Here is a 12,962-nt window from a genome sequence, read left to right as displayed (position 1 = left end):
TCTTTTCTCTTGTCTTCTTAAGAGGGAGATGGGCAAACTATTAGAACCCCAAGAAGAAATATTCTCTGCAAGGTTTTGTTTTGGGTTTTTTGTGTGTGTGTTTTTGCAAATGAGAATCTTTTTTACTATACACTGTGCCAGTATTTAAAGCCCTTAATAGGAAGCCTAACCAGGATGGAATGGGCAATATGCATAACTGAGTAGCCTCTTAGTTGTGCAACAGTCACTAATGGAACAAATATCCTGAATCACCGTGAGCTGTAAGGGCCATGAATTCCAGAGTGATGTTCCAGGTTTAAGGTACAACTTCAGACAATGGAGTAAGAATAAGAGATAATTGCATAAAGATGTTGTCAAAATGAGTTTACTTGGAAGAAATGGAGAAGACAGAAAGAAGAGACAAAAAAAGAGAGGCTCTCAAAGATTTGTTGATAGTAACTTCAGAGTAGCAGGAAGTGACTCCTATAAACAGAAAATCTATTGACCAATTGACTGTAATTATCTGGGTGAGAAGTCAATAAGAGTTAGATTAAAATCATTGTAGTAATGATGAAGGCACATTTAGAAGGTGGCAAAAACAAAGATGCTATAAAAATGCCTGTCACATTGGAGGCCTTCTTTTTGATTAACTGATGGATTAGTTGATTTGGTAATATATTGTCTATTTGGAATAGAGGACTGGGAAAAATTGAAAATGATTTCCAGATTTCTTGTTTGGGAAGTCTGTGATATGATTATGTTTCCCTCTCCAGAACAATTGGATATAGGGAAGGAATCAAAGGGAAGGATGAGCTGCTTTGTTTTAGTCACATTTAATTTGAGTTAGCAGTGAGGCGAATCATGTACCAAGAGGTAATGTATCACAATGGAAAGATTATTGGACTGGGTGGTCTCTTGGGTTTTAGTTCAGGATCTGCCTCTTAATAGCTCAGTGGCCTTGGGCAAATCATTTAACCTCTATGGGTCTCAATTTCCTTAGTTGTAAAACTAGGAGATTAGAATAGATGATCACTACAGTTCCTTCCAGTTTTAAGATTCTGTCATCCTATTTATATTGGTCTCTAGGAAATACTCAAGGCTATATTAACTGTATAATCTTCAGGGGGGGAGATGTTTGGAGAATTGAATTTAATAATTTTCATTGGTGTTGATATAATGATCATTATACAGGCTTAGTTCTCCCTTAATTTTCATTTGAAAGCAAGTTGGCATTGATTTGCTTTATCTTTTCTTCTATATCCCTTGCCCACTCCCAGCAATAAATCATAATGCCTTCAGAGATAGACTTTTCATGTTCAAACCATAAGATTTCATAAAATTATCAGTCAACACACTCAGTCATTAATAGATTATATGGTGACTTTAAAACTGCAAATATACTGTGAATAAACACTTGGTACTGTACAAGAGTAAATAATTGAAGCTCATTTCCCCTCTTGATCTTTTGCCCAAATCTGAGTTCAAAGTTATGTGGTTTTCTTTTTTACTGCTCTTGCCTCCAAACTGACTGTTTGCTTTTTAAGATGGAGCAGAGTTTCTGTTCCAAATTTGGTTCCAACATTTCTATTCCATTCCTTTATAACCAAATGAAAGATCTTATTCCTTCAAAACTGAAGAGGGCAATCTCTTAAGGCTTCACTTAAAACAATGATCTTCTTTAAAAGTCCAGTTGAACAACACATGCTCAGACTCCTCTGAATACTGACAGTTGTCAAAGAGATCCAACCAGTATGACCTTTCTTCATTTTATAACCCATCTGTAAGCAATAGGATCAGATGACTCAGAGTTGCAGTTAGTAAGCAGCAATACTGATGCACCCCCTACTTTTTCATCAGGGTTACTTTGAGTCAGATTTTCCCCTTTTCCTGTCCTCAAGAGTCTGTTTCTTTCTGGGGTTTTTTTTTGCCAAGTCTGCCATTCAGGACTCTCTCTCTCTGTGTTCCAGATTCCAGAAGTAAGGAACCTCATCATTTTAGTTTTGTTTTGGTTTTGTGGTTTTGTTTTTGCAAGGTAGTAGGGTTTGGTGACTTGTAAGTAATTATTAAGTGTGTGATACCAGATTTGAACTCAGATCTCCTAACTCCTGTGTTCCATCCACTACACCACCTAGTAATCTGAACATCATCATTTTAGGAAGGATATTGACTATGTTTTTGAAATAAAGTAAAAAACACAATTGGCTGCTTCCCTTGATTGGTCAAGGACCTGGAAAGAAATGAATATGAAACTTATGAGGTGGATTCCATGAAATAATATTTTATCTGTGATTCTATGAATTCTTATGTTTACCATGAGTTCTCCCAACCAGCTCTGTCCCACAGTGAATATACTTGGGGTAAGAGAACAGAAATTATAAACACAGAAGTGTGACATTCGCATGTTTTGAACTTGCATTTGAGAAGAGTGTCTTAACAGTCAAATAACCCACAGCTGAAGTATATAGACCAAAAGATGAGTTTTTGTTAAAAGTGACTAAAAATGTCAGATTGTGGAAAAGCACAATTCAACTAATAACAAAATAAGGGGATTCCCCAGTAAGAAGTTGTTTAGAATGATGGGCTTAATTAAACAATTATATGTAGAGGAAAAACATCCAAATTCAACAAAATGCAATAAGTCACTCAAATTATTTCCTTCCTTCCTTCCTCCTTTAAGCAGGAATGTTAAGGAAGTATTTATCCTTTTCTAATTTTGATTCAAAAGGACAGTTGACACTGATTTGCTTCATCTTTTCTTCTATAAACCTTATCCATTCTCAATAACAATCCTCTAGCCCTCTTTTGTATTTCCTCATTTCCTCTTTTGCATCTTCTCTTAATGCTATTTGAATGCAAAATAAAGGTGCTGCCCAGATAAATAATTAGTAAAACTTCATTCTAGCTTGCAAACATGTCTGAACCTCTAGCTTTATAATTTATAATTTTTATTTGATAATTTATAGTTTTATAAATATAAAATTCATAATTTTATAATTTGAAAAATATCTATATCTGTTACTTTTGAGTTGGATATACTTTTCTATGCTCTAATCTAACAAAATAGAGCATATAGACTATGTCTTTTGAGTAATTATTACAACTATAACCAGGATGAGTCAACTGAGACTAAGACCCAGAACACTGAATTTATAGAATGCTAATGATACTTAGAAAATTTTCACTTCTCTTGGGTTATTTCTTCCCTTGCTCCTCCACAACAGTGGTCTAGGGACTGTCTCCTGTGTGTGCCTAGCAGAAGGAGGTCTTACACACACACACACACACACACACACACACACACACACACACACACACACACACACACACAGAGGCTTTTAGGGCAAAACACACATTACAGTGTTTTTCCCCCCCTTAAAAAAATCCTGCTCAAGTCTCTGGTAATTTTTAAGAAGTATCAAGCAATATTGTACTCTTTCTTCCTTAGTTTGGTTTCAGAAGTAGCAGTTATCTTTCTACAGACCTCACAAGAATGTAAGTGCTATCATTTCCCTCACATGCCAAGCTATGTTCAAACCTGTAGAGATTTATTTCATTCATTTATTATTTGTTTAATAAACAGTCCCAAAGCAAGGGAGAGGAACATATTCAAGCAATGAAGTAAGGCTAAAACTCTTAGCAACTCTATCTTTACTGAAGTGAATGGTAGGAAATAAAGACCTTTTGCAGTCAGGAAGTGCATTGTAGACAGCAAACAGAAGTTGGGAGTGTTTAAAAGCTTTGGACCAAACAAATGAATATGCTGACCAACCTCTACCCTGAAACATTGAAGACATTTCCTTTTCTTCCATCCTTGTTAGAAATGAAAGAGCTTTTATTTGCATTAGTACTATAATTCTTCCTATCTGTTTCGTGACACACCCAGCAGGTTTCAGAATAACAAATTCCCTGGTGTAAACACAGACTATAGTGAAAGAGATCTCTGGCTTCAGCCAGACCTTACAGGCTTGCTGATGCTTTGTAGAAAGAAAAAGAAAAAGTTTTAGACAAATAAAAAAATGATGCAAATGAAACTCATCCCTGAGTATTTTTCTATTTGATGAAGGTCTAGAGACATTCTATACTTATGCATAAGATGGTTATTGTATATGTGCATGGGCACACACACGAATTTATGGACCTGACAGTTAGACAAAGTTGTGCCCTGCCTCCCCAACATAGCTTCCAGGCTGGTTTCTTTTCTCTCAGCTATTATTTTCTCTCCATTAGTCCATTATAGAAAATCTGACCCCTATCTATCCTATTTTTATCCTGGTGACCACTCTTTGTATCATCTTATCAATTTGATGACACTCATCAGCATTAAGTGTCACCAAATTGACACCAGATGCCTAGGAGAAAGGAGGGAGGGCAGTAGCTAAAGGAATAGACTTTGTATATAGACAAGCCCATTGGACTATTCAATAAATGATTTTTTATGATAATCACAGTGGGATAAAATAAGCTACTCTCTTTTGGGTTAAAAAAAGGCTTGCTATCTTGTCATCTGGAACTAACTAGGCTTGAAGTTTATGGTCCTAGATCACCTTTTTTAAAACAACAACAACAAAAACCCAGTTCTATCTGTCTTGGCTCTGAGAAATAAAAATAGTCAAAATAGCTATACCATTGAGAATATTTTTGAAAACTTGAAAAAGGCCTGAAACCTGAGAATGAAGACCATGCCTCTAATAAGAAGATAAAAATGATTTCAATCTTAAAGGTATTAGCGTACAAGAGTAATCCATTTTTCCACTCCTTTTGTAGCAAGAAAAGTCAAAGCCTGAGAACTAAAACCTAGAAAACAATCAGCATTCACTTTCAGTTGGTGTCACACTATCATGAGGCAATATCCAATTAAGACATACAGGCCATTGGGGCTTCAGTAGCTTTTGTATTTTTGACCATTGTGTGCCCACAGGTGATGGGGTCTATTGCTGTTCTACTCACCAGCAATGAGCTAATTCTACTTGCCAGAGTCCACACTCAGCCTCCTTAGTAAACAGAGTAGGCAGTCATACACAAGATGTAGTTTGAAGGGTATCAAAAGGTCCCTGCCAAAGAGCCAGAAATTCCTATTGCTCATTCCTGTGAGTTAAAACATAGGCACAAAAAAAAAATTCCTTTTAAAATAGGAGGATGTGGAAAGACTCCCATGAACTGATGCTGAATGAAATGAGCAAATCCAGGAGAATATTGTACACATTAACAGCAACATTGGAAGATGATCAACTCTGATGGACTTTACTCCTCTCAGTAGTACAGTAATTAAGGAAAATTCTAAAAGTCTTCAGATGGAAAATGCCATCCACATCCATGGAGTCTGAAATAGTGGCCAAAGCACACTATTTTTCACTTTTAAACATTTCTTTTACTTTTTCTCAGTTTATTTTAGTCCCTTTAGTCTTCTTTTACAACATGATTAATATAGAACTATGTTAAACAAGAATGTATATGCATAACCTCTATCAGATTACCTGCTGTCATGAGAAGAGAAGGGAGGAAAGTAGAAAAAAAAATTCAAAAATTTAAAAAAAAATATGAATGTTGAAAATTAACTTTGCATATAATTACAAAAATATGACATTCAAAGAATAAAATAAAATGTGAGGATATTCATTTATAACTATACTTACATGCTTGTATATACTCTCATGTTTTTGTGTATTAAAGACATATATGATCTATGTATATATGTATAGAGTGAGGAGAGATTGTAATTTTTTAGAAGAGCATCACATTGATAGCAATAAAAATAATTCTTATAGGTCTTAAAGATTTATAAAGATTTTTCATCCACAGTTTTAGAGTTGAAAGGGACCTTAGAGGTGATCAGGTGAACCTCCTTATTTAGAGTTTATAGAAAGATTCAAATACCTGCTGATAGTTATTCAGGTAGTAAGAGTGAAGGAAAGGTTTTTGAAGCTGGGATTCTTTGACTCCAACCAAGCATTAGACCAGCCTACCTTCTAATCTTTCTCTTAGAAATCTTGTGAAATGTAAATTGGAAGTTGAGGGTAAAATAATAAGGCTCAAATTATTTTAGATTAATGTATCACATTAGTTTCCATTAGTTCATCAAATTAGTTAATATCTAGAACTCACCATACAGATTTTAGGGGATACAGTATAGGAAAGGTAAAGTTTGATCATGAGGAATGAGAAAATAGAGATCCAATACATGAGACATTCTAGGAAGAAGAGACCTGAGTGGATATGTGTAGTGAAAAGGCCTGGGCAACCAATGTTAATATCTAAGGTAGGGGTGAGGAATCTTTTTTTCCTACCAAAACTGGCATTTCTATATGGATATTTATTTGAATATTTATAATATCATTCACCCACTATATTTGATCAAAAAAATTTAATTAATTCATACCTAAAAAGTTCCTAGATTTATTGAATTTTGAGTCCCACCTACAGATTCCATGATAACACCAGATCAAATGATCCATTGGTCAGATATTCCTGCCCCTGGTCTAAAGCATGGTAAGGATGAGGGCAGCAAAGAAAGACATCATACAGAGAGCAGTTGTATTCTATAAAGGCTTATATCACTTATTAATTGTGATGTGGATTGGCCCTATTAGTAGTACTCTCAGTGAGAGTACAAATCAATCAATAAACATTTATTAATAAATGTGTCCAACACTACTCAGCATTTTGTCAGCAGTAGTTAATGAACTGAGGTTTGGGAAACTACTCCAACCTTCTTGCATATGCACTTCTCTAATTGGATCCGTCTAAGCTATGTATTAGAGGCAACTAGATGGCTCAGTGAATACAATGCTGGGTCTGCACTCAGGAAGACCTGAGTTCACATCTGGCCTCAGACTTCACTAGCTGTGTGACCCTGGGCAAGTCACATAACTTCCATTCGCCTTTACCCACTGAAACAAACAACTTCAGTTTCTTTGCCAAGAAAAGCTCAGTAGGGTCTCTGAACAACTGAAACAGCAAATGGATCAACCAGGAAAACTATGCAGTTTTCAGCTTAGACTAGAGAATAGTGGTACCAATTGCCAACACTCATCCTAGATCTCATCCTTTATAAGCATTTTATATCATGTCCTTTTTTCCCACTAAAATCTGCCCATGAGTTATTGCAGTTATATGCAGACATTCACAGCAAACAAAATGGTTACAGAGGTTTTTTTTCTTCTTTATTCATTCTCAGTGATGAAAAATTACCTGTGCTTCTGATACTGTCAGTCCAGTCAAGTGAGAATTAGAGCAGTGTTATTGGGTTCTGATAACATTTAATTTTTCCCTCCTCTATGCATCCTTTCCTCTTCCTCTCCTCTCTTTTTCTCTCTTCCTATCTCTCTCCTCTCCTTCTCCCTCTCCCCTTCCCTTATTTATGTATGTATGTATTCATTCTTCCATTTATTTATTTATTTCTCCCATGCCCTCCTCACTATCTTTCTTCACTTCTCACACATACAATAAACATGCCTTACAGTGAATTCAAAGAGAATTCCATATATAGAAGATAGTTTCAATGAAATTTGGAAGGAAGATTATAATTGGCTCAAGTACTCTTATGAATGGACTCAAAATACCCTAATAAGACTAGCATATGTGTAAACTTTTAGACCTTTTTTACATTACAGATTAGAGTTCTCTTGTGCCAGACTTGGCTATTCTGTGATTAGAATAGTTAAAAATAAGTCAGCATATCTATTGCTGTTTGATATTTTTTACAAAATATCTGTTATTACCTAAGGTGAGAGCTCCCACAGAATTCCTAATATCGACACAAATTGCAATCTGTTTTTTACTTAGTAGATAAACTATTCAAAACTGGCAGAGACATATACAAGTTAAATGAATTACCCAGAATTATAAAGTATCAAAGTTAGGATCTGAATTCAGATCTTCCTGATTCCAAGTACAGTATTCTATCTACTATGGGGTTTTTTGGCTTTGATTTTAGGTTTTTGCAAGGCAAACGGGGTTAAGGCCACACAGCTAGGTAATTATTAAGTGTCTGGGGCTAAATTTGAATTCAGGTACTCCTGACTCCAGGGTTGGTGCTCTATCCACTGAGCAACCTAGCCTCCCCATATTCTATCGACTATGAAACACTGCCTTTGGAGTGTTTCTTTCATCATCATCATCATCATCATCATCATATGAAATCATACTAGCTCTGATACAACAGGGAAAAGATACTAAAAGACATGATTAGAAAATGAGTTACTGTAGAATCACAAATGCCAGCATATTATCATTGAATTACATACTAGTCATTTGCATGTTTATATTATTTTCCATGGATATAAAAACTAACTCATTTGAAAAGCAATAGCATAGATAGTCCAAAATAATGGACAATAAAATAATTTCTATTTAGGTCCATAGCAGAGTAAATGATTTATTTTGCTGCAGGTGTAGCTTCCTAATATGTAATGTTAACTGTAATATTCACATTAATTTGAAATATAAACAGTGGTTAGGGTGGAAGTGTTGGGAGGTGGTCCAGAAGCATTCTATGTAGGAGGAAGAAACTCCCTGAGTTTTAAAATTTAACAGAGTTAATTCACATGAAATTCCCAGATGGTGAGAGGCACATCTATTATAGAAACTGTCAGAGATGTTCTCTTTATACAGAAGTAGAAATAGAAATTATTGGACCATGTCCTGTAACTCTTCACATTTTACCACCTACATTTGGAAAAGAATCTTTCCCATAGAGATGAAATGTGGAGATCTAAGTCCCCAATGAAATCCCCAACTGTACTTATAGTTTCCTTCCTGAACATTCCTTATTCCGAAATTAAGTATCCGGATACTGAGACAATGAAAAATGGGCTAATATTGTTTTTTTTTCATGCCTGTTCTTATGTAAACCATTTTAAAACTATTACCTTCAGTTGTATTTATTTAACTGGATGCAAACTTCTGAGATTGGCTACATTGACCAAATATTATCAAAACATACTAAGATAGATTACTTTCTTTGACGTCCACTGCTAGATTTTGGTAACATGTGCATCTGAATTGTAGTATCATGAGCCAGTATGTTACACAAAAGATATTCAACAGCATTTATAAAGACCAGAAATATAAACTGTTTATTCCATATAAAGCATTTCTAAAGACAAAGAAATGTCATCAGAGTACATTCATTCCTTTGATCTCATAGAACTGTAGATTGATTCTTGCAGTGAGGCATTGTGTTCTGTAAATTATAGTACTGAAAATGAAGGCATTCCACTAAAGGGCAGCATAACCTCCTACGTAGCTGTTCCTATGCCAAGTTACTAAGTGGCATGTGTGATGGTCAGTCTCTTAGCAAATGAAAATGAGATGCCCCATTTATGATACAGATGAGCAGAGAAACATTCCAGTAAGGCCATCTGTACCAAAAAGGGATACTAGAAAATCTTCCGTTGCCCCAAATATCTCCTCCATAGTCTAACTGAAATTCCCACCATTTTGATATCACTTTTCGAGTTAGAGTATTTTATTGGGAAGTTCCCTGAAAAATAAGAATGATATCTTAAAGAGACAGAGGACATTTTAGGATTGTGGATAGAGGTCAAGGTTTTGAGGTACACCTGGATTCAGTTCTCATCTCTACTAGCTCTGTGACCATAGACAGACACAAATGGTCTGAGACTATAAGATACAAATAATTTGCCTGTTTCCATCAGTGGGAGTTCCTTATACTCAAGAAATTACAGGCATAGGCACCATTTGACCATTAGTTATACCCATAAACATGTGCTTGGGTGGGTTTATAATTTTTCCCATCTCCCAGTACACCATCGGAATTCAGTTAATTAAATTAGCTAGACATCTTATAATAAGGAGTGCAGTCAGGGGCAGCCAGGTGGTGTGGTGGATAGAACACTGGTCCTGGAGTCATCAGGAGGACCTGAGTTCACATTTGACCTCAGACACTAAATAATTACCTAGTTGTGTGAGCTCTTGGACAAGTCAATTAACCCCATTGCTTTGCTAAAAAAATAATGAGTGGAGTTGTGCAAGGGACATAGGGAAAATTGTCTGTTTGAAAGTGAAGGGGATAAAATAAGTCTAAATGGTTCTAGATAACAAGACCATACCTGAAGAAGATGCTATAGGAAATGGAACCTTGAAGGTCAATGAATAATATAAAAATATACCATCGATGCAATATTGGGGTTTTTAAGGGAGTGAAGGGAACCAAAGCTTTCATAATTTTACATCAGTTTAGCCCTATGTCCAGGTGAGGAATAATGCACAGAGATTTATGACAGGCTCCCAGTTCTTTAACCACAGTGCTGAAGCATGAATCCTGTGTCTGTGCCTGTGCTAAATTAGAGAGATGTCCTAAATGAGAATTGCTGCTAATGGAAGAGTACAAGATAAGGCACAGATTCCCTGAATACCTTTCAAATACCTGTGTACTTTGGGGAAACCATTTCTAAAACTCATGTTTTTTCATAATCCTGATTGTAAGGGGGTGGCTAGGTGGCGTAGTGGATAAAGCACCAGCCCTGGAGTCAGGAGTACCTGGGTTCAAATCCGGTCTCAGACACTTAATAATTACCTAGCTGTGTGGCCTTGGGCAAGCCACTTAACCCCGTTTGCCTTGCAAAAACCTAAAAAAAATCCTAACTGTACATAAGTATCATGTTCATAAGATGAAAAGGTCATTTTTAATAGTTTCACACTGAAATATCTCTGAAGTCTCAAAGAATCTTGCATTAAGAAAGATATAAGCTGAGTAGAACAAAGTTTGGGGGCAGGGTTGTAGCTTTTTCTCCCTTTTAGGGAAAGAAAGACAGAGGTGACAGAATTAGTAGGAGGAAGATTATAATTTCCTCTGAGATAAAGATATTAAAGAAAGGAAAACATAAAGTATATTTAAAGTTCAGAGGAAGAGTTCAAAGAGCTCGTTTTAGTTGACTTTAAAGAAGAATTTAAGCATCTGCATGAATGTTATACTTCATAGGCCCCTTGGGAGTTTAAGCAATTATTCCCAAAGATGCTCCCATTCGCAAGACATATTTGTTCTCTTTTTTTTTGAGGGAAGATGGAGCTATTTCTTTCAGATCCTACAGCTCATAATTAGTAATATTCTCAAAAGTGATACCTATTCATCTTTTGTTGGTGAAGTAGATTTTTGTGGAAAATTCAGTCATTATTTAGATCCAATATACCAGTGGGTGACTAAACAAGGTCATACTCTTTTTTGAGCAAATGTGAAATTTAACAAAGAATTCAGATTGACTTGGTCTGATTGATTTGTTGGACAGTTTCTAAAGGGGGAATTCAGCAAATCTTTAAACCAATGGAACTATTGGAAGAAATATATAGGCTCCTTTGATGGAAGAATAGCATTAATTTTATTGCATAAGTTTACTCATGGCATGATAAACATAGTTTTTAATATAATCTTCTCTAAGAGAAGTATCTTATCTTCAAGTCAAGGATTGTATTTTTACCTTTTTCTGAATCTCTGGAATCTAGTAAGAGTTTACTAAATGCTTGCTGATTATGAAGAATGCTTATATTTTCTTTTTGAATATTTGAAGCATATGGAAGACCTTAAGTTACTTATTCAGATTGTAGCTCCAGAAAAGTCCTACCCTGATGTCATGACAGTTCTAGTAGGTTGACACACTTGGAAGGGCTTTGAATATGGTTTCAATGTCTCCCATCCAATAATCAACCTAGTTAAGTACAAAGTACTAAAATTTGTCTAAAAGATGATGCATTCTTTGGCTATCAGAACCCAAAACAGTTCATGGGTTAATAGAACTGACAGGGAATTCAAAGATCAACTTCAACTCACCCACATTACAGAAGAGAAAAGTAACTCCCAAAAGGTGAAATAAGGGAACAGGGACTTCATGAAGTCTGATCACATGGGTAATAGGTGGCAGAGTAGAATCCATACCCTTATCTACTGACTGAAACCACAGCATTCTTTCTGTTATTCTATAAAAGAAAAAAAAGCTTTTTTAAAAAAAAACTTAAGTGAGGGGGACCATTCTTTATTCATATTTTCCGATGTCTAAAATAGTAACATCTGTGAGTTGGAAGGAATATCAGAAGTCATCTACTCTAACCCTTGTCTGAAACATAAATTTCTCCTTAGAGACTGCTTGAAGACTTCCTCTGCTACTCACTCAATGTTCTAATCTGTTGCCCTTATCACACTGCTTTTTTGTTAAAAAATAAAATAAAATAAAATCTTCTTGACTCCCCATGGTTTACCAAATAAAGTGCAAATTTTTTATTCTGACACTCAGGGCCCTCCATTATCTATCCTTTCTAGTTCTAACTCACTAATGATTTATTTTTTACATAATATATTTATAGCCAGATTAAATCACTCATTGGTTTCCAACGTCCCCAAGGTGCCTGCCTCCCCACTACAATATTTTCCTGTTCACTCTTCTCCATTAGATTGTAAATATTTTGAGGGCTGAGATTATCTTTTGTCTCTTTTTGTATCCGCTATGCTGAGCATAGTATATGGTTTAAATCAATTGTTTTATCAAATGATTGATTGATTCGTTTACCTTATTGATATTTCCTAGAGTGAATTCCATTCCACATCAGTAACAGTCAATAAAGAACCCAGTTTAAGTGGTTCCTTTCTTATGAAAGCTTCCCTCTTATTCCCAAATGGAAGTAATCTTCAAGTGCAAGGCAGTCTTCCTTTTGCAATTGTCATATTCTGCCTTAGATTATTGTTAAATGAGTCTACTTCTTAACCGCTTTCAGTAGATTGTAAATTCCTTGAGGAACACGTTTATTATATTTTGTCTTTATATTCTCACCATCTTATATGGTAACTTATACATAATAAATATTTAACAATTTTTAAATCAAATTTAATTTAATCCATTCACAAGTTCATGGGAATTTAGATCTAAAAACAGACTTAGGAATCATAGAATCCAACTTGTAGTTCAGAAAACTAAGTCCAGAAGGATTATTGTACTTATTCATTATGACACATAGAAAACGTAATAAGTCTTTAT

At 35.2% G+C, this 12,962-nt stretch overlaps 1 protein-coding gene across 2 annotated transcripts in view; it reads left to right on the top strand.

Annotated features, from left to right (window-relative positions):
• CAV1 (caveolin 1) overlaps positions 1–12,962 on the top strand; it is a 44,163-nt gene that overhangs the window by 28,349 nt on the left and 2,852 nt on the right. The window lies entirely within an intron of this gene.

The sequence above is a fragment of the Macrotis lagotis genome, chromosome 7, assembly GCF_037893015.1.
Source record: "Macrotis lagotis isolate mMagLag1 chromosome 7, bilby.v1.9.chrom.fasta, whole genome shotgun sequence".
Taxonomy (NCBI): Eukaryota; Metazoa; Chordata; class Mammalia; order Peramelemorphia; family Peramelidae; genus Macrotis; species Macrotis lagotis.
Note: the sequence above shows the minus strand (reverse complement) of the source record. Positions and strands in the feature narration are given on the sequence as shown.